The sequence below is a fragment of the Diplotaxodon limnothrissa genome, linkage group LG6 (assembly GCF_057381915.1).
Source record: "Diplotaxodon limnothrissa isolate DT_005_m linkage group LG6, D_limnothrissa_male_GT1.1, whole genome shotgun sequence".
In the NCBI taxonomy this organism is placed as follows: domain Eukaryota; kingdom Metazoa; phylum Chordata; class Actinopteri; order Cichliformes; family Cichlidae; genus Diplotaxodon; species Diplotaxodon limnothrissa.
In genome coordinates, this window is record NC_140601.1 from 980,084 (window position 1) to 1,006,309 (window position 26,226).

A 26,226-nucleotide genomic window follows, 5' to 3' on the forward strand; every position below is an offset into this window, starting at 1 on the left:
CATCCAAGAGGTGACTACAGGTCCTGTTCACGAACTTCACATTAGAAGCTGTTAAAGACCAAAATAAACACTGGCCTTTTAGGAATGTTTGCTGATGCTCTGCAGAAACACAGCAGCTGCAGTGTCACACGAGCTCAAAGGTCAGAGTTTGATCCTTTTTGACACAACAGCAGCTCTTAACATCACTGACCATTTATGTTTATTCACTAATGAGGACAAGGTTGAGCCGAGTCTTTGACATAGCTGATTTTAAAGAGAGGAAAACAACTCAGCTTCTTCTCTGTGATATTAAAGTGGGTCAGACTGTAAAAACAAGTCAACACACTGTTTACTTGAAGTAGCAAATGATGAAAAAAGAATTCAGCAGCTGGTAGAAATCAGATCACATTTTCTTCACTTTTCTTAATTTACATTTTTATTTCTTGCTTTCTTAGCTCACAGTCATTTTTACATCTGAGGGTTCTCGCTTCCTACACTGACTGTCTTCATTATGTCACTTTTAGCAAGTAGGACTCATTTATGGAAAGTTAGAAGGTTTCAACAAATGGCACACTTCTCAATGGCAAACATGATGTCATGGTGAGTCTAGGCTTTTAATGTACATTTCTTTGATTTGTTCTTTTCCCGGGTGTTTGAGGCTCTCTCTCTGATGAATTCACACATCCCGTGGATTCTCCAGGTAGCTGTCCTGTATATCCACAGGGCTTCTGGTAGATCCACCCCTTCCTCTTTTGCAGCCATTCAGCCACAGTATGAATGAAATCCCGATATCCTTGCTGTAGATCTTGGTGGATCGGTGACTATCACTCAATGTCTCACTTTCTTCCTGAGTCTATATCTGTATCCAAACTTTTGTGATGAGTTGGCTTAAGGTGCATCACCCATTTTCCACATTGAACTAACTTGTGCAACTTCCTTTGAGCTGACCTCCAACGATGTGATGTTGAACAGTGATGTATTCCACAGTGCCAGTGAGTTCTTGATGAATTTTGTTCGGACACTATTAGCCCCGTACAGTGGGGCAAAAAAGTATTTAGTCAGCCACCGATTGTGCAAGTTCCCCCACCTAAAATGATGACAGAGGTCAGTAATTTGCACCAGAGGTACACTTCAACTGTGAGAGACAGAATGTGAAAAAAAAATCCATGAATCCACATGGTAGGATTTGTAAAGAATTTATTCGTAAATCAGGGTGGAAAATAAGTATTTGGTCAATAACAAAAATACAACTCAATACTTTGTAACATAACCTTTGTTGGCAATAACAGAGGTCAAACGTTTACTATAGGTCTTTACCAGGTTTGCACACACAGTAGCTGGTATTTTGGCCCATTCCTCCATGCAGATCTTCTCGAGAGCAGTGATGTTTTGGGGCTGTCGCTGAGCAACACGGACTTTCAACTCCCGCCACAGATTTTCTATGGGGTTGAGGTCTGGAGACTGGCTAGGCCACTCCAGGACTTTCAAATGCTTCTTACGGAGCCACTCCTTTGTTGCCCGGGCGGTGTGTTTTGGATCATTGTCATGTTGGAAGACCCAGCCTCGTTTCATCTTCAAAGTTCTCACTGATGGAAGGAGGTTTTGGCTCAAAATCTCACGATACATGGCCCCATTCATTCTGTCCTTAACACGGATCAGTCGTCCTGTCCCCTTGGCAGAAAAACAGCCCCATAGCATGATGTTTCCACCCCCATGCTTCACAGTAGGTATGGTGTTCTTGGGATGCAACTCAGTATTCTTCTTCCTCCAAACACGACGAGTTGAGTTTTTACCAAAAAGTTCTACTTTGGTTTCATCTGACCACATGACATTCTCCCAATCCTCTGCTGTATCATCCATGTGCTCTCTGGCAAACTTCAGACGGGCCTGGACATGCACTGGCTTCAGCAGCGGAACACGTCTGGCACTGCGGGATTTGATTCCCTGCCGTTGTAGTGTGTTACTGATGGTGACCTTTGTTACTTTGGTCCCAGCTCTCTGCAGGTCATTCACCAGGTCCCCCCGTGTGGTTCTGGGATCTTTGCTCACCGTTCTCATGATCATTTTGACCCCACGGGATGAGATCTTGCGTGGAGCCCCAGATCGAGGGAGATTATCAGTGGTCTTGTATGTCTTCCATTTTCTGATGATTGCTCCCACAGTTGATTTTTTCACACCAAGCTGCTTGCCTATTGTAGATTCACTCTTCCCAGTCTGGTGCAGGTCTACAATACTTTTCCTGGTGTCCTTCGAAAGCTCTTTGGTCTTGGCCATGGCGGAGTTTGGAGTCTGACTGTTTGAGGCTGTGGACAGGTGTCTTTTATACAGATGATGAGTTCAAACAGGTGCCATTCATACAGGTAACGAGTGGGGGACAGAAAAGCTTCTTACAGAAGACGTTACAGGTCTGTGAGAGCCAGAGATTTTCCTTGTTTGAGGTGACCAAATACTTATTTTCCACCCTAATTTACGAATAAATTCTTTACAAATCCTACCATGTGGATTCATGGATTTTTTTTTCACATTCTGTCTCTCACAGTTGAAGTGTACCTCTGGTGCAAATTACTGACCTCTGTCATCATTTTAAGTGGGGGAACTTTTTTTTTTTTCTCTGCCCGTTCTGTTGGTTTTTGTCTTTTGCCCTTCTCCCCCGTCCCTCTTCTCAGCTGTTTCTCTTTCCCTCTTTCTTTCTCCCCTTCTTTCCCCCAGTCAAGTCTGTCCCGTATTCAGTAAGTGAAAATAAAATAAACAATAAAAGGTGAATCAAATGGACCATTACGGCAAGGCTGGGATGGTCAGTTTGGTAAAGTAAATCCGTTGGGCATCTTTCTTTGCCTTTAGACAACAATTCTGATGGCAAAAGAGCCAAACGGGACAGGCCAAAAAAAAAAAAAAAAAAAAAAAGTGGGGCGAACTTGCACAATCGGTGGCTGACTAAATACTTTTTTGCCCCACTGTAAAAATGCACTAACGCATTCAACATGTTCTCATTACTGAACACTATTATAAATCAATTACCACTGACAACAGAAAGTCATTTGAAAATCAACCATTTGATATCAGGAGCTAGCTTCTCCAGGTAATCGTAGGTTCACCAGATGTTTAGGTTGTATACATCGAGCAGATCATAGTGTTTATTACGTTTTCGTCATTGCATTTGTTTTTAGGAGGGGGGAGTAGCAGTGGGTGAAGGGGTAGTATGAGGGGAGGCTGACCAGCACTGCTGATCTTTAACTGTGAAAGTAGGACTGGAGTAGGATGCTGACACCTGATAGGAGAGCTGTGTGTTGTGTGAAGAAAGAGAAGCTACCTGCGCAGGTGTGCGAACACACACAAACACTTTTTTACTTTTACTTAGGTGAAGAAGTTAAATATTTTGAGTATTTTATCTTCTACCACAGTATTTTAGGAGATGTGTGTAGAAATATCTGTACTGTTGCTTTTCACTGCTCCATCTTCACTTATGGTGACCATCACCTGAGGGCGGAGGGTGTTGCTGGGTAAACTGGTTGCCCTACTTAACCAAAGTCACAGCGAGAGCCTATAAATAACATTACCCATAGATTCCTAACACAAATATGTGTTTATGTATGTGAACTGTTTATTCTCGGCACATGAAGTTATATTTAAAATAAACTCCTGAACCAAGCCTAGTGGAAACTAACACCTCATGTACTCTTAACACACGCTCATGCTGCTTCCTTCCTTGTGAGAAATCTTTGGCTGAAACTATTCTAACCCTTAATTTGTTGGGTTAAAAAAGACAAAAAGTTCCAGTTTTAAAAATACCTTTACCTTTCACATACTGCATGCATTTAAAAATAATTTGACCTTTTTTCAAAAACTACCTTCACATTTGAACAAAATCTAAACGTGAAGAATGACAGATATATGTTGGCATTACAATAGTAATGGATTCTAACCTATTTATAAAACTGTGGACACTTAACGTTGGCTTATTGTAAGTTATCTGGCTGAAGAAACCCCCCATGGATGGCCACAGCACAAAGGACTGGAAGTAACACAAGATGGTCAAAACCCCAGCTCCTGGTTGATGGAAAAGATTACCAGGGCACGTCGACCTGATTGCCTCCTACATTCACTACAAGCCTACGAATCCATGCTCCATACATGGATACTGGAGTTCTTGGCTCTATACAGTGGGGCAAAAAAGTATTTAGTCAGCCACCGATTGTGCAAGTTCCCCCACTTAAAATGATGACAGAGGTCAGTAATTTGCACCAGAGGTACACTTCAACTGTGAGAGACAGAATGTGAAAAAAAAATCCATGAATTCACATGGTAGGATTTGTAAAGAATTTATTTGTAAATTAGGGTGGAAAATAAGTATTTGGTCACCTCAAACAAGGAAAATCTCTGGCTCTCACAGACCTGTAACGTCTTCTGTAAGAAGCTTTTCTGTCCCCCACTCGTTACCTGTATGAATGGCACCTGTTTGAACTCATCATCTGTATAAAAGACACCTGTCCACAGCCTCAAACAGTCAGACTCCAAACTCCGCCATGGCCAAGACCAAAGAGCTTTCGAAGGACACCAGGAAAAGTATTGTAGACCTGCACCAGACTGGGAAGAGTGAATCTACAATAGGCAAGCAGCTTGGTGTGAAAAAATCAACTGTGGCAGCAATCATCAGAAAATGGAAGACATACAAGACCACTGATAATCTCCCTCGATCTGGGGCTCCACGCAAGATCTCATCCCGTGGGGTCAAAATGATCATGAGAACGGTGAGCAAAGATCCCAGAACCACACGGGGGGACCTGGTGAATGACCTGCAGAGAGCTGGGACCAAAGTAACAAAGGTCACCATCAGTAACACACTACAACGGCAGGGAATCAAATCCCGCAGTGCCAGACGTGTTCCGCTGCTGAAGCCAGTGCATGTCCAGGCCCGTCTGAAGTTTGCCAGAGAGCACATGGATGATACAGCAGAGGATTGGGAGAATGTCATGTGGTCAGATGAAACCAAAGTAGAACTTTTTGGTAAAAACTCAACTCGTCGTGTTTGGAGGAAGAAGAATACTGAGTTGCATCCCAAGAACACCATACCTACTGTGAAGCATGGGGGTGGAAACATCATGCTATGGGGCTGTTTTTCTGCCAAGGGGACAGGACGACTGATCCGTGTTAAGGACAGAATGAATGGGGCCATGTATCGTGAGATTTTGAGCCAAAACCTCCTTCCATCAGTGAGAACTTTGAAGATGAAACGAGGCTGGGTCTTCCAACATGACAATGATCCAAAACACACCGCCCGGGCAACAAAGGAGTGGCTCCGTAAGAAGCATTTGAAAGTCCTGGAGTGGCCTAGCCAGTCTCCAGACCTCAACCCCATAGAAAATCTGTGGCGGGAGTTGAAAGTCCGTGTTGCTCGGCGACAGCCCCAAAACATCACTGCTCTCGAGAAGATCTGCATGGAGGAATGGGCCAAAATACCAGCTACTGTGTGTGCAAACCTGGTAAAGACCTATAGTAAACGTTTGACCTCTGTTATTGCCAACAAAGGTTATGTTACAAAGTATTGAGTTGTATTTTTGTTATTGACCAAATACTTATTTTCCACCCTGATTTACGAATAAATTCTTTACAAATCCTACCATGTGGATTCATGGATTTTTTTTTCACATTCTGTCTCTCACAGTTGAAGTGTACCTCTGGTGCAAATTACTGACCTCTGTCATCATTTTAGGTGGGGGAACTTGCACAATCGGTGGCTGACTGAATACTTTTTTGCCCCACTGTAGTACCGCCTGAATGAGGTGTTTCTGGTCACACAGGTGCTTGGGTATCTCCCATAAGAACTGCTGAAGGTGGAAAGAACATCTCTGCTTTGACCCACACACAGATAAACTGTTGAAGGTGGATCAGTGGGCATTTCAGCAAACTTTGGATAAAAGAAAACAACAAAACCAAACAAAGTTGAATATAAATATTCCCAAAGATTCTAATGAATAAACACTGCTCTACATTTCGGTCTTAAACTGAAGCCCCAGGTACACCACCAACATGTTCATGTGTCTAACCGTTTTTCCCCACTCTGCGACACACCCACTGGGGGTCAAACTCTGGTAATTGGTGATTCTGTTCTCAGACATGCGAAGCTAGAGACACCAGCAACCATAGTCAGTTGTCTTCCAGGGGCCAGAGCAGGCGACACTGGGGGAAATGTAAAACTGCTGGCCAAGGGTAAACGCAAATTTAGTAAAATCATAATTCACGTTGGCAGTAATGACACCCGGTTACAAACTAAAAACCAGCAACAAACAACTTAAACATCAACAATTACAAAGAAAGAACAATACAGTATCCACATCTGTACACAGCAAATTCAAAAGTGTTAAATGTTTTGGTGTTAATAGTCTTCTTGCAAAAGTAGAGTTAATTTTACTCTAAGCAGAGTCACATTCTTTTAATGTAACTCTGAGGTGTAAATTGATAGTAGTTAAAATCGAGTGTTAAAAATGAGTGTTTCTCTGTCAAATCTGGAGGTGTTACAATGGAAACATTAACTCTTGACCTCTTAACTCTGAACTCCTACAGGGGCTATGACACCAATAGAGTAAATTCACAGACTCCGCCCCCAGCACGGCTCCAATCGAAGCTGAAGTGAAGCTGTTTCAGAACATTTTGCTCTACATATTTGAGTTATTTGCCATGCTTGGTAAGTCATTTTTTCAAAGATTGTTTCAATTATTATTATGAGCTTTTACTTCTGTGGCTCTTTGGAGTTGAGACAAAGCTGTGTGAAAGGCATTAGCCATGTTGCTCGGTGATAGCATAATATTATGTTTTAGCTAGCTGAAAGGTATTGTTTGCGGGCAAATACCACAGCCTTGAAAAAAGCTTGCATGTGAATTTTCAGTCAAACCTTTGGTCAAATACACCTAAAACAATGTGTAGAATGTGAAATGTTGGTATAATGGTGCTACTTGAAGCCTGAAAACGATCGCCCATAAAAAAAATTAAAAAAAACACGAGCAGTAGCAGACGTCCTGACTGGGTTCTATGTTAGCATAGATCCCTCCAGAGTTTTGTGCACACGGTTTAGGTAAAAATGAAAAAGGTTGAGGTTTTACATTTAGTTCAGTATTACCTGTTGCCTGTGTCCTTGTCTTTTGGGAAAATACTCTACACAAGTAATGGCTCAAAGAGGATTCCTTTTTTTTTACTTTTACTGTGCTGCAATTGTTTACTGGATTATTTGTGCCATTAATTAGTGTCAACTAATTTTTATTCAATCTCCGCACAGGATATGCTTGTGAAGATGGAATATGTGGGAGAGCAGAAGTGCGTTGAAGTTCCACAAAGGGATGAATGAAGGACATGCATATTGTATTGAAGAAATAAGTGATGAGAATGCTGTTATTTGCATTTACCATGTCAGACCTTTTGATAAACAAAATTCTAATGAAAGTGAGAACATGTATACTGTTACATCTTTCAGAAAATGTTTTGAAATTGTGGTGCACAGTTCAGAATAAATGTTTTTCAAAAACCATTGCATCTTTTTAGTAAATGTTTATTTCCAAAAGAAATTTCTAGAAGTTCAGAACAGTAAAATTCCCGCTTTTTAGAATGAATTAGAAGATAACTCTTACGTAGTTAAACTAAAATACTCTTTGAGAGTTAATATATAAACTCTTAACACCAAGTGTTAAATTATCAACTCCAGACAGATTTGGTGTTTAACACTAAATCAGAGTTAACGTACCAACTCTCCAAAAAGAGTTAAATTAACACTCTCTGGTGTGGACCCATATAGACACTTTAATAGTGTTGAAATCAAATCCGACAGTGTTAATTTGGACATGCTGGATTTGCTGTGTACCAAAGAGTAAAACAGTGAAATGTGGATTATTAAATATTAGGTCTCTCTCCTCCAAGTCTCTGTTAGAATAGAATAGAAATAGAATAGAATTCAACTTTATTGTCATTGCACATGCACAGGTACAGGGCAATGAAATGCAGTTTGCATCCATCCAGAAGTGCTTTAGTGATATAGATATATTACAATATATATTAGCAATAATATAGATATGTGAGTATATTACAGAAATGGGTCTATTATGGTATGTTATAATGTACACAGTATGAAGTATGTTGTGAATATTCTATAACTATACGTATGTACAGGCTGTAGTGAGTACAAGCTATGTACAGGCTATGAACAGGATATAAATATGAAAAACTATACAGAATATGAAATAAATAACTTTACAGAATCTGAGATATACAGCTATACAGAAATGGGAACTATGCAAGTTGTAAACAGTTGTAGGATTAAAGATTATCGAATGTACAGAATGATTATTTACACAGAGCTATACAGTAGTGCAGTTAAGATAAGTGAGATATAATTCCTACAGAGGCTATATAAAGTGCTAGTGGTTGTGAGTGGTGGTTCAGTCCATGTTATTATTGTGTGTTTGAAGGTACAGTTGTCCATTGTGGGTGTGTGTATGTTCAGTCCATGAGTTTAACGTGGGTCAGATGTCAGGAGGCAGAGTTCAGGAGTCTGACAGCTGTGGGGAAGAAGCTGTTCCGGTACCTGGTGGTCTTAGTCCGGAGGCTCCTGTGGCGCCTCCCAGAGGGCAGGAGGGTGAAGAGTCCATGTGATGGGTGACTGGGGTCTTTGATGATTTTCCAAGCCCTTTTCAGACACCGCTTCCTGTAGATGTCATTTATGGCAGGAAGTGGTGCTCCGGCGATGCGCTGGGCAGTTCTCACGACCCTCTGCAACGCCTTCCGGTCCGAGGCAGAGCAGTTCCCGTACCAGACTGTTATACAGTTGGTCAGGATGCTCTCGATGGTGCAACGATAGAAGTTCACCAGGATCTCTGAGGACAGGTGGTTCTTCCTCAGAGTCCTCAAGAAGAAGAGGCGCTGGTGAGCCTTCTTGACCAGCTTGGAGCAGCTGGTCGTCCAGGTGAGATCCTCGGAGATGTGGACTCCCAGGAACTTGAAGCTGCTCACACGCTCCACAGCCGTCCCCTTAATGTGGATGGGTGGATGTGGGTCAGCATTCCTCCTGTAGTCCACGATGAGCTCCTTGGTCTTCTCGGTGTTAAGCAGCAGGTTGTTTGTGTCGCACCACTCAGCCAGACGATCCACCTCCTCCCTGTAGGCGGCCTCATTGTTGTCACTGATGAGGCCAATCACCGTGGTGTCATCTGCAAACTTAATGATGGTGTTGGAACCATCAGCAGGTCTGCAGTCGTGGGTGAAGAGGGAGTAGAGGAAAGGGCTCATCACACAGCCTTGTGGTACACCGGTGTTCATCGTGATTGTAGATGAGCAGCGGTTATCCAGCCGGACATGTTGGGGACGGTTGGTCAGGAAGTCCAGTAACCATTTGCAGATGAGGGAACTGATGCCCAGGTCTGTCAGTTTCCTGATTAGTTGTGAGGGGTGGATTGTATTGAATGCTGAACTGAAGTCTATAAACAGCATTCTGGTGTAGGTGTTGTTGTTGTCCAGGTGTGAGAGGACAGAGTGCAGTGCGATGGAGACTGCATCCTCTGTGCTCCTGTTCTGGCGGTATGCGAATTGGTGGGGGTCCAGGGTGGGGGGGAGACAGGATTTGAAGTGTGCTAGGACCAGCTGCTCTAAGCACTTAGTGATGATGGGGGTGAGTGCTACTGGGCGGTAATCATTGAGGCAAGATGGGTTGGAGTTTTTGGGTATCGGGACGATGGAGGTGGATTTGAAGCAGGCCGGTACCACAGCGTGGGCCAAGGACAGGTTGAATATGTCTGTCAGCACTCCTGCAAGCTCCCCAGAACACACTCTGAGAACACGCCCGGGGATGCCATCAGGGCCTGCAGCCTTGTGGACATTGATCCTGCTCAGCACCGCTCGTAAATCGGTGGGGGAGAGAGTCAGAGGTTGGTGGTCTGGCGTCATGTCTGCTTTGGTTGTGGTTGTGGGGTTCCCTCGCTCAAAACGAGCATAAAAGTTGTTGAGCTCGTTGAGGAAGGAGACATCAGAGGATGCGGGGGAGGGTTTGGTGGTCCTGTAGTCTGTAATGGTCTGGAGTCCTTGCCACATGCGTCGGGGGTTGGAGTTGGAGAAGTGTTCTTCTACCTTCTTTTTGTAATGGTGTTTGGCTTTTTTGATGCCCTTCTTTAGATTAGCCCTGGCTGTGCTGTAGGCGTGTGCATCTCCTGACCTAAAGGCGGTGTTGCGGGCCTTCGGGAGGAGACGAACATCCCGGTTCATCCAAGGCTTCTGGTTGGGGTACATGGTGATCCGTTTCTGGGTGGTGACACTGTCTGTGGTTTCGGAGATGTAATCCAGTACAGATGAGGCGTACTGGTCCAGGTCTGTGTGGCTGAACATATTCCAGTCTGTGTTTTTAAATCTGTCCTGGAACACTGCGTCTGTCCCCTCTGGCCACACTTTAATTGTCCTCACAGCAGGTTTCACACGTTGGATGAGTGGTGAATACCTAGGTGTGAGGAACAGGGAGAGATGGTCCAATTGTCCAATGTGGGGGAGGGGTGTGGCTTTGTAGGCTCTAGCCAGGTTGGAATACACATGGTCTAAAGTCTTGTCTCCTCTGGTGTGGCAGGAGACATGTTGGTGGAATCTGGGGAGGACTGTCTTTAAGTTGGTGTGGTTGAAGTCGCCAGCAACAATAAAAGCAGCCTCGGGGTGTTTATTCTGGTGTTTGTTAATGGCTGCAGAAAGTTCTTTCATGGCCAACCTAGCATTAGCGTCGGGGGGGATATACACGGCAGTGAGTATGATTGAAGTGAGTTCTCTGGGGAGATAATAAGGTCTGCATTTGACCATTAAAAACTCCGCATTAGGTGAGCAGTGACTCTCAGTAGTAGTGGAGTTCATGCACCAAGCATTGTTAATATAAATGCACAAACCTCCACCTCTGGTCTTGCCGGAGTCATCTGCTAGCCTGTCGGCTCGGTGTGTGTGGCGTCCTGCTAACTCGATAGCATTGTCCGGGCAGCTGTTGTTCAGCCATGTTTCGGTGAAAAACATGACATTTGAGTCCATAATCTGTCTTTTGTTAGTGATGGAGAGCCGTATCTCATCCATTTTGTTTGCCAGAGAACGGACATTGGCGAGAAAAATACTGGGTAAAGGCAGCCGGTGTGGTGTTAGCGTTAGCTTAGCCCGTAGCCCTCCGCGCCTACCTCGCCTTTGTTTACGATCTCGGCGCTGTCTGCGTGCACTTCCGCCCGGCCGGGGAGAGTGGGCAGCCTCCGGTGTTCTGGAGATCTCTGGGATGAGTCGGAGATCGGCGATAAAACTGTTGGAGTTGTGAGCCCAGATGTCCAGAAGCTCTTGTCTGCTGTAGGTCAGCAACGCACAGCAATTCTGGACGAATAATCCGGTAAAAAGTAGATAAAAAACCGCTAAATAGCAGATTCTGGAGAGACACTGAGCCTCGCGTTGTTCACGCGCAGCCATCTTGGAATAGAGATACATGACTTAGTACATGACTTAATAATTGATCAACAAATTGATTTACTCTGCCTTATAGAAACCTGGTTACAGCAGGATGATTATGTTAGTTTAAATGAATCAACACCCCCGAGTCATTCTAACTACCGGAAACCTCGAAGCACAGGCCGAGGGGGCCGTGTGGCAGCAATTTTTCACACCAGCCTATTAATCAACCAAAGACCCAGACAGACTTTTAATTCAAATTCAAATTTTATTTGTCACATACACAACCATACACAGTATGACATGAGGTGAAATGCTTGTAGCTGTGCAGTGCCAGACAATTAAATTACAGTAGGTTTCCAGTAAGATATAAAAATTCAGAGCTTACTAAAAAAATTTACAGCTTTAACTTTGAAATTTACAGTAAGAATGTTCAAATAACAGTTTACGTAAGAGATTAGTAGTCAAAAGAATTATAAATTACAGGAAGTGTGCAAGAAGAAAAACCAGAGTGCGTGTGGTGATGTGTGTGAGAGTCATGTCCTACACCTGGTTCAGGGCCTGAATAGCATGGAGGAAGAAGCTCCTCCTCATTCTCTCAGTTTTGGCCTTAAGGGAGTGGAAGCGCTTCCCAGACCTCAAAAGTGAGAAGAGTCCATTGTTGGGATGGGAGAGGTCCAACATAATCTTCCTGGTTTTGACCTTGCACCGCTTGGTGTAGATGGACAACAGGTCAGGAAGCTCTGATCATTTGAAAGCCTGATGCTTAGCCTCGTCCACCCCAGCTGTAAAACTCAGAAACCAGTCTTACTTGTTATCATCTATCGTCCACCTGGGCCTTACACAGAGTTTCTGTCTGATTTCTCAGACTTTTTATCCGATTTAGTTCTCAGCTCAGATAAAATAATTATTTTGGGTGATTTTAACATTCATATAGATGCTAAAATGACAGCCTCAACATGGCATTTAATCTGTTATTAGACTCAATTGGCTTCTCTCAAAATGTAAAAGAACCCACCCACCACTTTAATCACACTCTAGATCTTGTTTTAATATATGGCATCGAAACTGAACATTTAACATTGTTTCCTGAAAACCCTCTGCTGTCTGATCATTTCCTGATAACATATATATTTACAATAATTGATTACACAGCAGTGGAGAGTAGACTTCATCACAGTAGATGTCTTTCTGAAAGCGCTGTAACTAAGTTTAAGAATATAATCCACCCACTGTTATCATCTTCAATGCCCTGTACCAACATAGAGCAGCTATCTGAACGCTGGTCCAACAGAGGTCGATTATCTTGTTAATAATTTTACCTCCTCACTACGTACGACTCTGGATACTGTAGCTCCTGTGAAAACTAAGGTCTCTAATCAGAAGTACCTGACTCCGTGGTATAATTCTCAAACACGTAGCCTAAAGCAGATAACTCGTAAGCTGGAGAGGAAATGGCATGTCACAAATTTAGAAGATCATCATTTAGCCTGGAGAAATAGTTTGCTGCTTTATAAGAAAGCCCTCCGCAAAGCCAGAACATCTTACTATTCGTCACTGATTGAAGGAAATAAGAACAACCCCAGGTTTCTCTTCAGCACTGTAGCCAGGCTGACAAACAGTCAGAGCTCTGTTGAGCCAACCATCCCTTTAACGTTAACTAGTAATGACTTCATGAACTTCTTCACAAATAACAATTTAATCATTAGAGAAAAAATACCAATAATCATCCCACAGATGTAATATTATCTACAGCTACTCTTAGTACCAATTGATCTTTCTGAGTTAACTTCAATAATTACTTCCTCCAAACCATCAACATGTCTTTTAGACCCCATTCCTACAAAACTGCTCAAAGAAGTCCTGCCATTAATTAATGCTTCAATCTTAAATATGATCAACCTATCTCTAATGATCGGCTATGTACCACAGGCCTTCAAGCTGGCTGTAGTTAAACCTTTACTCAAAAAGCATCTCTAGACCCAGCTGTCTTAACTAATTATAGGCCAATCTCCAACCTTCCTTTATATCAAACATCCTTGAAAGAGTAGTTGTCAAACAGCTAACAGATCATCTGCAGAGGAATGGTTTATTTGAAGAGTTTCAGTCAGGTTTCAGAGCTCATCACAGCACAGAAACCGCTTTAGTGAAGGTTACAAATGATCTTCTTATGGCCTCTGACAGTGGACTCATCTCTGTGCTTGTCCTGCTAGACCTCAGTGCAGCATTCGATACTGTCGACCATAATATCTTATTAGAGCGATTAGAACATGCTGTAGGTATTACAGGTACTGCACTGCAGTGGTTTGTATCATATCTATCTAATAGACTCCAGTTTGTACATGTAAATGGAGAGTCCTCTTCACACACTGAGGTTAATTATGGCGTTCCACAAGGTTCAGTGCTAGGACCAATTCTGTTTACATTATACATGCTTCCCTTAGGCAGCATCATTAGAAGACATAGCATACATTTACACTGCTATGCAGATGACACCCAGCTCTATCTGTCCATGAAGCCAGATAACACACACCAATGAGTTAAACTGCAGGAATGTCTTAAAGACATAAAGACCTGGATGGCCGCTAACTTTCTGCTTCTTAATTCAGATCAAACTGAGGTTATTGTACTCGGCCCTGAAAATCTTAGAAATATCTAACCAGATTCTTACTCTGGATGGCATTACCTTGGCCTCCAGTAACACTGTGAGGAACCTTGGAGTCATTTTTGACCAGGACATGTCCTTCAATGCACATATTAAACAAATATGTAAGACTCCATTTGTGCAACATCTCTAAATTTAGAAATATCCTGTCTCAGAGTGATGCTGAAAAACTAGTTCATGCATTTATTACTTCCAGGCTGGGCGACTGTAATTCATTATTATCAGGAAGTCCTAAAAACTCCCTGAAAAGCCTTCAGTTAATCTAAAATGCTGCACCAAGAGCAGATTTCTCCTGTTTTGGCTTCCCTTCACTGGCTCCCTGTTAAATCCATTATTCAAAATCCTGCTCCTCACATACAAGGTCTGAAATAATCAGGCCCCATCTTATCTTAATGACCTTGTAGTACCATATCACCCTATTAGAGCACTTCACTCTCACACTGCAGGCCTACTTGTTGTTCCTAGAGTATTTAAAAGTAGAATGGGAGGCAGAGCCTTCAGTTTTCAGGCCCCTCTTCTGTGGAACCAGCTTCCAGTTTGGATTCTTCCTGTTAAAAGGGAGTTTTTCCTTCCCACTGTCGCCAAAGTGCTTGCTCAAAAGGGGTCATATGATTGTTGGGTTTTCGTCTGTATCTATTATTGTAGGATCTACTGAATACATTGAACTGAATACATTTCAGCGGTACGCTGGTTGCAGAGGGCTGTAGTCTCTGTTTGAACCATGTGGTCAGCTGGGTTTCTGTGTGGATACACTCACCGTCCAGAACATGTGAGCTTAAAGTGTAATGGTATGTGAATAATGGATAACACATATGAAGACCAAAGCTTCTTCCTGTTCTTCTTTTGCTCACCAGCTGAATGTAAACAAAGCTGTCCCAACATAACCGGTCGATGACTAAAGGCCTCAAACCTTTAAGCTTCCAGGTTTTCATCCGTTGTCTACTGCAGGTCATGCATGTTCTTATTCAGAGCGTATTTCTAAAGATCTATCATTTACAGAAGTTTTAAATAAAAACGTCAATTCTGAATTGCTTCCATCAGAAAGTTAGATTTGGATTTGTTGTGCGATTGGATATGCTCTTCTTTTAAAGCATCCTAAAGCTTAAACCGGATCACCTTTGTCCGACCTGCCTCTCTGCAGATGTCCTTATGGTCTATTTCACTGTTTCGTTGAGCCAGTGAAAGTTCACTATGATTTAAAAACCACTCTGAAACATTTTCCGATGTCTTCCCCAGTTACAGTGAAAAACTGAGGACAGCCTATATTCAGTTCCATCTGGAAAAAAGGATCCAATATTTTCCTCTGGCTGTGGCTCGGTGTTTTTAGTCCGTGTGGTGAAGTAAAAACTAAACTGGAATCAAAAGCATCTCATGGAATGTACAAACAAAATGTCCGAAAGTCTTCAGACTCTCCAGTCATCCAGAATTAGAGCAATTCAAACCTTTCTTTACGCACCTTTGAGCCCTGGCTTTGCGTGCAGTGTTTGAGGCTGGCTTTCCATATTTTCTGCCATTTTCCCCTCTTTGGATGTTGGCTCCTGTGAAAGTAGGTCGACCACAGTGGAAGCTTGGCTTTCCTCCTCACAGACGCTTCCTCACTTTGGGTTTTCTCTGCAGGAGGAAAAAGCTCTCACTGTGCTTGGCTAGGCTCTTTGACAAAAACAAATCTGAGCATCACTGGGTTTGTGAGATGAACTCAAAAAGCCTTTCCACTTCCCCCAGCCACTGTCTTCAGCTTGTTTTTTCTTCTTCTTTTCTTTTTTTAATAAAAATAATAAAAATCTTCGCTCTGCGTGTTAGCATTGATAATCCAGTTAAAGGAAACGGTAAAATTCACTAATGTTGTAAATATAAGTTCATAAGGCCCAACAAGAATGGAGACTAGCAGCTTTGAGGAGGATTCGTGTCAGCTTTGACCCTCAGCACGTGCTGAGCTCGTTGGCTCCATCATAACGCTTCAGGTTTAAAGGAGGAGTTACAGCTAAGAACAATAAAGTCTTAATTATTTTAGATCAACTTCAAATGCTGTATAGACAATAATTTTCTACAATACAATAATTATAGTTCTACAACTGTTTACAACTGTTTATAGCTGTTTATTAATACTGAGAATTGTATATCTACAATCTGTATAGTTTCATATTTTTAACCATATTTATATCCTCTTCATAGCCTGTGCATAGCTTATACACTATAGCCTGTACATACTTATAGTATATTCATAATATACCTTCATACCGTGTACATTGTAACATAATAATAGATCCATATTCTGTAATATATCTATATTATTGCTAAAGCACTTTCTGGATGGATGCAAACTGCATTTCGTTGCCTTGTACTTGTGACATGTGCAATGACAATAAAGTTGAATTCTATTCTATTCTATTACTGCCAAACAATAAATCTTTTTACCCTTTTCCTCTTACAGTCAGTCAAAATGTATATGTGTCGCCTGTTGATGCCTTGATATGTAAAACACCTTTAGAGTGATGCTCTGCAGAATTTAAAGATATCAAATAACACTAAAAGCAATAAAAAAGAATCATCAAAAAAATACAAACATATAAAATCACTAATATGTTGTAAAATCATTAAAAGGAAACTAAGAATGACGTGATTTTTGTCATAATTTTTTAGTTTGGGATTAAACTGAGTTTGAATCGCCAAAAACACAACCCTAACAGTTTCAGCCATACATCTGATATGAAGAAAAACCCACAAAGTTAAACAAGTACTGCAAAAGTTCCTTGGAAACAGAAAGGAAAATAAGTTTAAACCATCCTGAAATCTGAGGCCTGGTCACATTTTTTTCCATCTTTCAGTATTACCACCTCATCCCTGCTCCTTCCTCTCTGTCTCTCCTGGCAAAGCGCCTGGACTCAAACATCCCCCCTCACAAATATACACTTAACCCTCTTCCTCTCACTCACCACCCTCCAAACCACCACCACCACCACCACCATCTAAACATATCCTGCCCTGGCTCACTGGATAACTTTCCATGAGCCTTTGATTGACACCAGAGACTTTTTTCCCTCCTTCCCACAAAACCAATCCTATCCCCAATCATCACTGGGAAAGAAAAGGAGGAGAAAAACACTTCTCCACGAATCATGGCCTGGAACCAGATGTTCACAACTAACAATGAAAGAAGGAGAAAACTCTCTGCTACTATGCCTAGGCTGTTATTAGAGCAGTGCAGGCTCTTTTTTATAGCATGAGAAAAAATGAGGAGCTTCATCCAAAAAATACAGCCTTCCCACTCCTTTCTTAGCGTACTTGGACAACTGACGATATATGTGTATATATACACACATATATATATATATACATGTGTGTATATATATATATATATACAGTGGGGCAAAAAAGTATTTAGTCAGCCACCGATTGTGCAAGTTCCCCCACTTAAAATGATGACAGAGGTCAGTAATTTGCACCAGAGGTACACTTCAACTGTGAGAGACAGAATGTGAAAAAAAAATCCATGAATCCACATGGTAGGATTTGTAAAGAATTTATTCGTAAATCAGGGTGGAAAATAAGTATTTGGTCAATAACAAAAATACAACTCAATACTTTGTAACATAACCTTTGTTGGCAATAACAGAGGTCAAACGTTTACTATAGGTCTTTACCAGGTTTGCACACACAGTAGCTGGTATTTTGGCCCATTCCTCCATGCAGATCTTCTCGAGAGCAGTGATGTTTTGGGGCTGTCGCCGAGCAACACGGACTTTCAACTCCCGCCACAGATTTTCTATGGGGTTGAGGTCTGGAGACTGGCTAGGCCACTCCAGGACTTTCAAATGCTTCTTACAGAGCCACTCCTTTGTTGCCCGGGCGGTGTGTTTTGGATCATTGTCATGTTGGAAGACCCAGCCTCGTTTCATCTTCAAAGTTCTCACTGATGGAAGGAGGTTTTGGCTCAAAATCTCACGATACATGGCCCCATTCATTCTGTCCTTAACACGGATCAGTCGTCCTGTCCCCTTGGCAGAAAAACAGCCCCATAGCATGATGTTTCCACCCCCATGCTTCACAGTAGGTATGGTGTTCTTGGGATGCAACTCAGTATTCTTCTTCCTCCAAACACGACGAGTTGAGTTTATACCAAAAAGTTCTACTTTGGTTTCATCTGACCACATGACATTCTCCCAATCCTCTGCTGTATCATCCATGTGCTCTCTGGCAAACTTCAGACGGGCCTGGACATGCACTGGCTTCAGCAGCGGAACACGTCTGGCACTGCGGGATTTGATTCCCTGCCGTTGTAGTGTGTTACTGATGGTGACCTTTGTTACTTTGGTCCCAGCTCTCTGCAGGTCATTCACCAGGTCCCCCTGTGTGGTTCTGGGATCTTTGCTCACCGTTCTCATGATCATTTTGACCCCACGGGATGAGATCTTGCGTGGAGCCCCAGATCGAGGGAGATTATCAGTGGTCTTGTATGTCTTCCATTTTCTGATGATTGCTCCCACAGTTGATTTTTTCACACCAAGCTGCTTGCCTATTGTAGATTCACTCTTCCCAGTCTGGTGCAGGTCTACAATACTTTTCCTGGTGTCCTTCGAAAGCTCTTTGGTCTTGGCCATGGCGGAGTTTGGAGTCTGACTGTTTGAGGCTGTGGACAGGTGTCTTTTATACAGATGATGAGTTCAAACAGGTGCCATTCATACAGGTAACGAGTGGGGGACAGAAAAGCTTCTTACAGAAGACGTTACAGGTCTGTGAGAGCCAGAGATTTTCCTTGTTTGAGGTGACCAAATACTTATTTTCCACCCTAATTTACGAATAAATTCTTTACAAATCCTACCATGTGAATTCATGGATTTTTTTTTCACATTCTGTCTCTCACAGTTGAAGTGTACCTCTGGTGCAAATTACTGACCTCTGTCATCATTTTAAGTGGGGGAACTTGCACAATCGGTGGCTGACTAAATACTTTTTTGCCCCACTGTGTATATATATATATATAGCCCATAGCACAAGTCACCATCAAGTGCGGGATCTACCAAGGAGATGCTCTGTCCCCACTGCTGTTCTGCATAGGCCTGAACCCCCTCAGTGAGATCATTAACAAGACTGGCTACGGATACCGACTACAGAACGGAGCAGTTGTCAGCCACCTCCTGTACATGGATGACATCAAGCTGTATGCCAAGAGTGAACGAGACATCGATTCACTGATCCACACTACCAGGCTATACAGCAATGACATTGGAATGTCGTTCGGACTGGAGAAGTGTAGTCGGATGGTAACAAAGAGAGGGAAGGTAGTCAGAACTGAGGGGATTGAACTACCAGAAGGCAACATTGCAGACATAGAGGACAGTTACAAGTACTTGGGGATCCCACAGGCGAATGGGAACCATGAAGAGGCCGCTAGAAAAGCTGCAACCACCAAGTACCTGCAGAGGGTCAGGCAAGTCCTGAGGAGTCAGCTGAATGGTAAGAACAAGATCCGGGCCATCAACACGTACGCCCTGCCCGTGATCAGGTACCCTGCTGGGGTAATAGGCTGGCCAAAGGAGGAGATAGAAGCCACTGACATAAAGACAAGAAAGCTCCTTACCATGCATGGAGGGTTTCACCCCAAATCCAGCACCCTGAGGCTGTACGCTAAGCGGAAGGAAGGGGGCCGGGGACTGGTGAGTGTCAGCACCACAGTCCAGGATGAGACAACGAACATCCAAGAATACATTAGGAAGATGGCCCCAACTGACCGAGTGCTCAGTGAATACCTCAGGCAGCAGAAACCCAAGAAAGAGGAGGGAGACGAGGAACCATCATGGAAGGACAGGCCCCTGCACGGTATGTACCACCGGCAGATAGAGGAGGTGGCTGATATCCAGAAATCCTACCAGTGGCTGGACAAAGCTGGACTGAAAGACAGCACAGAGGCACTAATCATGGCAGCACAAGAACAAGCTCTGAGCACAAGATCCATAGAGGCTGGGGTCTATCACACCAGGCAAGACCCCAGGTGCAGGCTGTGTAAAGATGCCCCAGAGACAATCCAGCACATAACAGCAGGGTGCAAGATGCTAGCAGGCAAGGCATACATGGAACGCCATAACCAAGTGGCCGGCATAGTGTACAGGAACATCTGTGCCGAGTATAACCTGGAAGTCCCGAGGTCAAAATGGGAGATGCCCCCAAGGGTGGTGGAGAATGACCGAGCTAAGATCCTGTGGGACTTCCAGATACAGACGGACAAAATGGTGGTGGCTAACCAACCGGACATAGTGGTGGTAGACAAACAGAAGAAGATGGCCGTAGTGATCGATGTAGCGGTTCCGAATGACAGCAATATCAGGAAGAAGGAACACGAGAAGCTGGAGAAATACCAAGGGCTCAGAGAAGAGCTCGAGAGGATGTGGAGGGTGAAGGTAACGGTGGTCCCCGTGGTAATCGGAGCACTAGGTGCGGTGACTCCCAAGCTAGGCGAGTGGCTCCAGCAGATCCCAGGAACAATATCGGAGATCTCTGTCCAGAAGAGCGCAGTCCTGGGAACAGCTAAGATACTGCGCAGGACCCTCAAGCTCCCAGGCCTCTGGTAGAGGACCCGAGCTTGAAGGATAAACCGCCCGCAGGGGCGTGCTGGGTGTTTTATATATATATATATATATATATACACTCAACAAAAATATAAACGCAACACCTTTGTTACTGCTCCCATTCCCCATGGGATGGACGTAGAGACCTAAAATTCATTCCAGATACACAATATAAACATCCCTGCCAAACAGTGGTCACAAATCAGTCCAAATGTGTGGTAGTGGGCACATCTGCTATATTGAGATAATCCATCCCACCTCACAGGTGTGCCACATCAGGATGCTGATCTGACATCATGAGTAGTGCACAGGTGTACCTCAGACTGCCCACAACAAAAGGCCACCCTGGAATGTGCAGTTTTGTCTCACAGCAAAATGCCACAGATGCCACAAGCAATGAGGGAGCGTGCAATTGGCATGCTGACAGCAGGAATGTCAACCAGATCTGTCGCCCGTGCATTGAATGTTCATTTCTCAACCATAAGCCGTCTCCACAGGTGTTTCAGAGAATATGGCAGCACATCCAACCGGCCTCACAACCGCAGACCTCGTGTAACCACACCAGCCCAGGACCTCCACATCCAGCAGGTTCACCTCCAAGATCGTCTGAGACCAGCCACCCAGACAGCTGCTGGAACAATTGGTTTGCACAACCAAACAATTTCTGCACAAACTGTCAGAAACCGTCTCAGGGACGCTCAACTGCATGCCCGTCGTCCTCATCGGGGTCTTGACCTGACTCCAGCTCGTCGCCGTAACAGACTTGTGTGGGCAAATGCTCACATTCGATGGCGTCTGGCACGTTGGAGAGGTGTGCGCTTCACGGATGAATCATGGTTCACATTGTTCAGGGCAGATGGCAGCTGAGAATGTCCCAGTTCTTGCATGGCCAGCATACTCACCGGACATGTTACCCATTGAGCATGTTCGGGATGTGCTTGACCGGCGTATACGACAGCGTGTACCAGTTCCCATGAATATCCAACAACCTCGCACAGCCATTGAAGTGGAGTGGACCAACATTCCACAGGCCACAATTGACAATCTGATAGACTCCATGCGACGATGTGTTGCACTGCATGAGGCAAATGGTGGTCACACCAGATACTGACCGGTTCTGGGTCCCCAGACCCCCAATAGCGCAAAAAACTGCACATTCCAGGGTGGCCTTTTGTTGTGGGCAGTCTGAGGTACACCTGTGCACTACTCATGATGTCAGATCAGCATCCTGATGTGGCACACCTGTGAGGTGGGATGGATTATCTCAATATAGCAGATGTGCCCACTACCACACTGATTTGTGACCACTGTTTGGGAAGGATGGTTATATTGTGTATCTGGAATGAATTTTAGGTCTCTACGTCCATCCCATGGGGAATGGGAGCAGTAACAAAGGTGTTGCGTTTATATTTTTGTTGAGTGTATATATAAAAACACCCAGCACGCCCCTGCGGGCGGTTTATCCTTCAAGCTCGGGTCCTCTACCAGAGGCCTGGGAGCTTGAGGGTCCTGCGCAGTATCTTAGCTGTTCCCAGGACTGCGCTCTTCTGGACAGAGATCTCCGATGTTGTTCCCGGGATCTGCTGGAGCCACTCGCCTAGCTTGGGAGTCACCGCACCTAGTGCTCCGATTACCACGGGGACCACCGTTACCTTCACCCTCCACATCCTCTCGAGCTCTTCTCTGAGCCCTTGGTATTTCTCCAGCTTCTCGTGTTCCTTCTTCCTGATGTTGCTGTCATTCGGAACCGCTACATCGATCACTACGGCCGTCTTCTTCTGTTTGTCTACCACCACTATGTCCGGTTGGTTAGCCACCACCATTTTGTCCGTCTGTATCTGGAAGTTCCGGTTCAGAGGAAGGTCGCGCGCTGGACGGATCAATCGGTGGCCGCGTTACAGGACGCACTCGATGACGCAGACTGGGGCATGTTCAGAAACAAGAAACAGCTCCGACGATGACGTCAACGTGTTTACGGAAGCGGTTGTGGGATTCATCGGGAAACTAGCGGATGATACCGTCGAGACAAAGACTATCACAACGTTTCCCAACCAGAAGCCGTGGGTGGATAAAACCATCCGCAACGCTCTGAGATCCCGCACCGCTGCCTACAACACGGGACTCACAACGGGGGACATGGACCCGTACAAAGCCGCGTCATATAATGTGCGGAGGGCGGTGAAAGAGGCGAAGCAGCGCTACGGGAGGAAACTAGAGTCACAACTCCAACAGAGTGACTCTAGGAGCCTGTGGCGGGGACTAAGGACAATAACGGACTATAAAGCACCAACAACCGGTATGACGAACGCGGCCGTGACTCTGGCAGACGAGCTGAACACTTTCTATGCTCGCTTCGAGGCTGCAGCTAAGGTCTCCAACAATGCTAGTGTTAGCGGCGCTAACGGCTGCAGACAGGAAGATACTGCCAGCACCGGAAACGTGCTCGTCATCTCCGAGCATGAAGTAAGGAGAGCCTTCAAGAGAGTGAACACCAGGAAAGCAGCAGGACCAGACGGCATCCCAGGTCGTATCCTCAGAGACTGCGCATACCAGCTAGCTCCTGTGTTCACTGAGATATTCAACATCTCTTTATCTCAGTCGGTGATCCCCACATGCTTCAAAGAGTCCATCATTGTTCCTGTCCCGAAGAAACCCCACCCTGCTTCTCTCAATGACTATCGCCCTGTAGCCCTCACCTCAGTAGTGATGAAGTGCTTTGAACGCCTGGTCAGAGACTTCATCATTTCTTCACTACCAGACACACTGGACCCACTACAGTTCGCTTACCGTCCAAATCGTTCCACAGACGATGCCATCTCTCATCTCCTCCACACATCACTCACTCACTTGGACACTAGAAGGGGGAATTATGTTAAAATGCTCTTCATAGACTACAGCTCTGCATTTAACACCATAATTCCCTCCACACTCACCACCAAGCTGGAGCATCTGGGACTCAGCTCATCTATGTGTCAGTGGATCTCCAACTTCCTAACTGGCAGACCACAGGCAGTAAGGATGGGCGGACATGTCTCAGCCTCCACCACTCTCAGCACTGGAGCCCCCCAGGGGTGTGTTCTGAGCCCCCTGCTGTACTCTTTGTACACATATGACTGTGTGGCCACTACCAGCTCCACCACCATCATCAAGTTTGCTGACGACACCGTCGTGGTGGGCCTGATCTCTGATAACAACGAGACGGCCTACCTGAAGGAGATTAGGAATCTGGAGAACTGGTGCCAGAGGAACAACCTCCTTCTAAACGTCAGTAAGACAAAGGAGCTGATAGTGGACTTCAGCACTAAGCAGGAGAGGAACTACCAGACCCCCGTCATCAACGAGTGCCCAGTGGAGAGAGTGGACAGCTTCAAATACCTCGGAGTTCACATCACGCAGGACCTGTCATGGTCCTGTCACATCAACACCGTGGTGAAAAAGGCCCGTCAGCGTCTCTACCACCTCAGACGCTTGAGAGACTTCCAACTGCCCTCCAAGGTGCTCAGGAACTTTTACTCGTGCACCATAGAGAGCATCCTGACGGGAAACATCTTAACCTGGTTCGGGAACAGCACCATGCAGGACAGACGAGCTCTACAGAGGGTTGTGCGGTCAGCTGAGCGCACCATCCGCTCCGAGCTCCCTGACCTGCACTCAATCTACAGCAGGCGGTGCTGGACCAAGGCCAGGAAGATCGTGAAGGACCTCAGCCATCCCAACAACAGACTGTTCTCTCTGTTGAGGTCAGGAAAGCGATTCCGCTCCCTGAAGACCAACACAGAGAGACTGAGGAGGAGCTTCTTCCCGCAGTCGATACGGTCTCTCAATCACACCACCACACAGTACTGACCCACACATATGGTTCTTACACACACACTGGACTTTCTGGACATTGTTTTTGCACAACACTGGTCACTATATTCTTCATTTCCGGTTAATACTTGTACAGCTGCTGTTATTGTCTATATATTTATTTATATTTAGATTTCTTCATACATTCTTATATAGTTCTATATTGTGTATTGTGTATTTTGTTGTACAGTTATTTTATTTTCAACTTTAATTTATATATTTTATCTTATTCTTCCCAGTTAAATTTACCATCCATCCATCCATCCATCCATCCATTCGCTTCCGCTTATCCTTTTCAGGGTCGCGGGGGGCGCTGGAGCCTATCCCAGCTGTCATAGGGCGAAAGGCGGGGTACACCCTGGACAGGTCGCCAGTCTGCCGCAGGGCTAACACATAGGGACAGACAACCATTCACACTAACATTCACTCGCACATTCACACCTAGTGACAATTTGGATTAATCAATTAACCTATCCCCACAAGCTGCATGTCTTTGGACGGTGGGAGGAAGCCGGAGTACCCGGAGAGAACCCACGCAAACACGGGGAGAACATGCAAACTCCACACAGAAAGACCCCTTTACCCTTTTTAATTTTTCATATTTATTTCCTATCTTATTCATAGCCTTTTCCTTTTTTGTTTTCTTTAGGTCACGAGCAGTTGTCCAAGCATTTCACTACATATCGTACTGTGTATGACTGTGTACGTGACAAATAAAATTTGAATTTGAATTTGAATTTGAAGTCCCACAGGATCTTAGCTCGGTCATTCTCCACCACCCTTGGGGGCATCTCCCATTTTGACCTCGGGACTTCCAGGTTATACTCGGCACAGATGTTCCTGTACACTATGCCGGCCACTTGGTTATGGCGTTCCATGTATGCCTTGCCTGCTAGCATCTTGCACCCTGCTGTTATGTGCTGGATTGTCTCTGGGGCATCTTTACACAGCCTGCACCTGGGGTCTTGCCTGGTGTGATAGACCCCAGCCTCTATGGATCTTGTGCTCAGAGCTTGTTCTTGTGCTGCCATGATTAGTGCCTCTGTGCTGTCTTTCAGTCCAGCTTTGTCCAGCCACTGGTAGGATTTCTGGATATCAGCCACCTCCTCTATCTGCCGGTGGTACATACCGTGCAGGGGCCTGTCCTTCCATGATGGTTCCTCGTCTCCCTCCTCTTTCTTGGGTTTCTGCTGCCTGAGGTATTCACTGAGCACTCGGTCAGTTGGGGCCATCTTCCCAATGTATTCTTGGATGTTCCTTGTCTCATCCTGGACTGTGGTGCTGACACTCACCAGTCCCCGGCCTCCTTCCTTCCGCTTAGCGTACAGCCTCAGGGTGCTGGATTTGGGGTGAAACCCTCCATGCATGGTAAGGAGCTTTCTTGTCTTTATGTCAGTGGCTTCTATCTCCTCCTTTGGCCAGCCTATTACCCCAGCAGGGTACCTGATCACGGGCAGGGCGTACGTGTTGATGGCCCGGATCTTGTTCTTACCATTCAGCTGACTCCTCAGGACTTGCCTGACCCTCTGCAGGTACTTGGTGGTTGCAGCTTTTCTAGCGGCCTCTTCATGGTTCCCATTCGCCTGTGGGATCCCCAAGTACTTGTAACTGTCCTCTATGTCTGCAATGTTGCCTTCTGGTAGTTCAATCCCCTCAGTTCTGACTACCTTCCCTCTCTTTGTTACCATCCGACTACACTTCTCCAGTCCGAACGACATTCCAATGTCATTGCTGTATAGC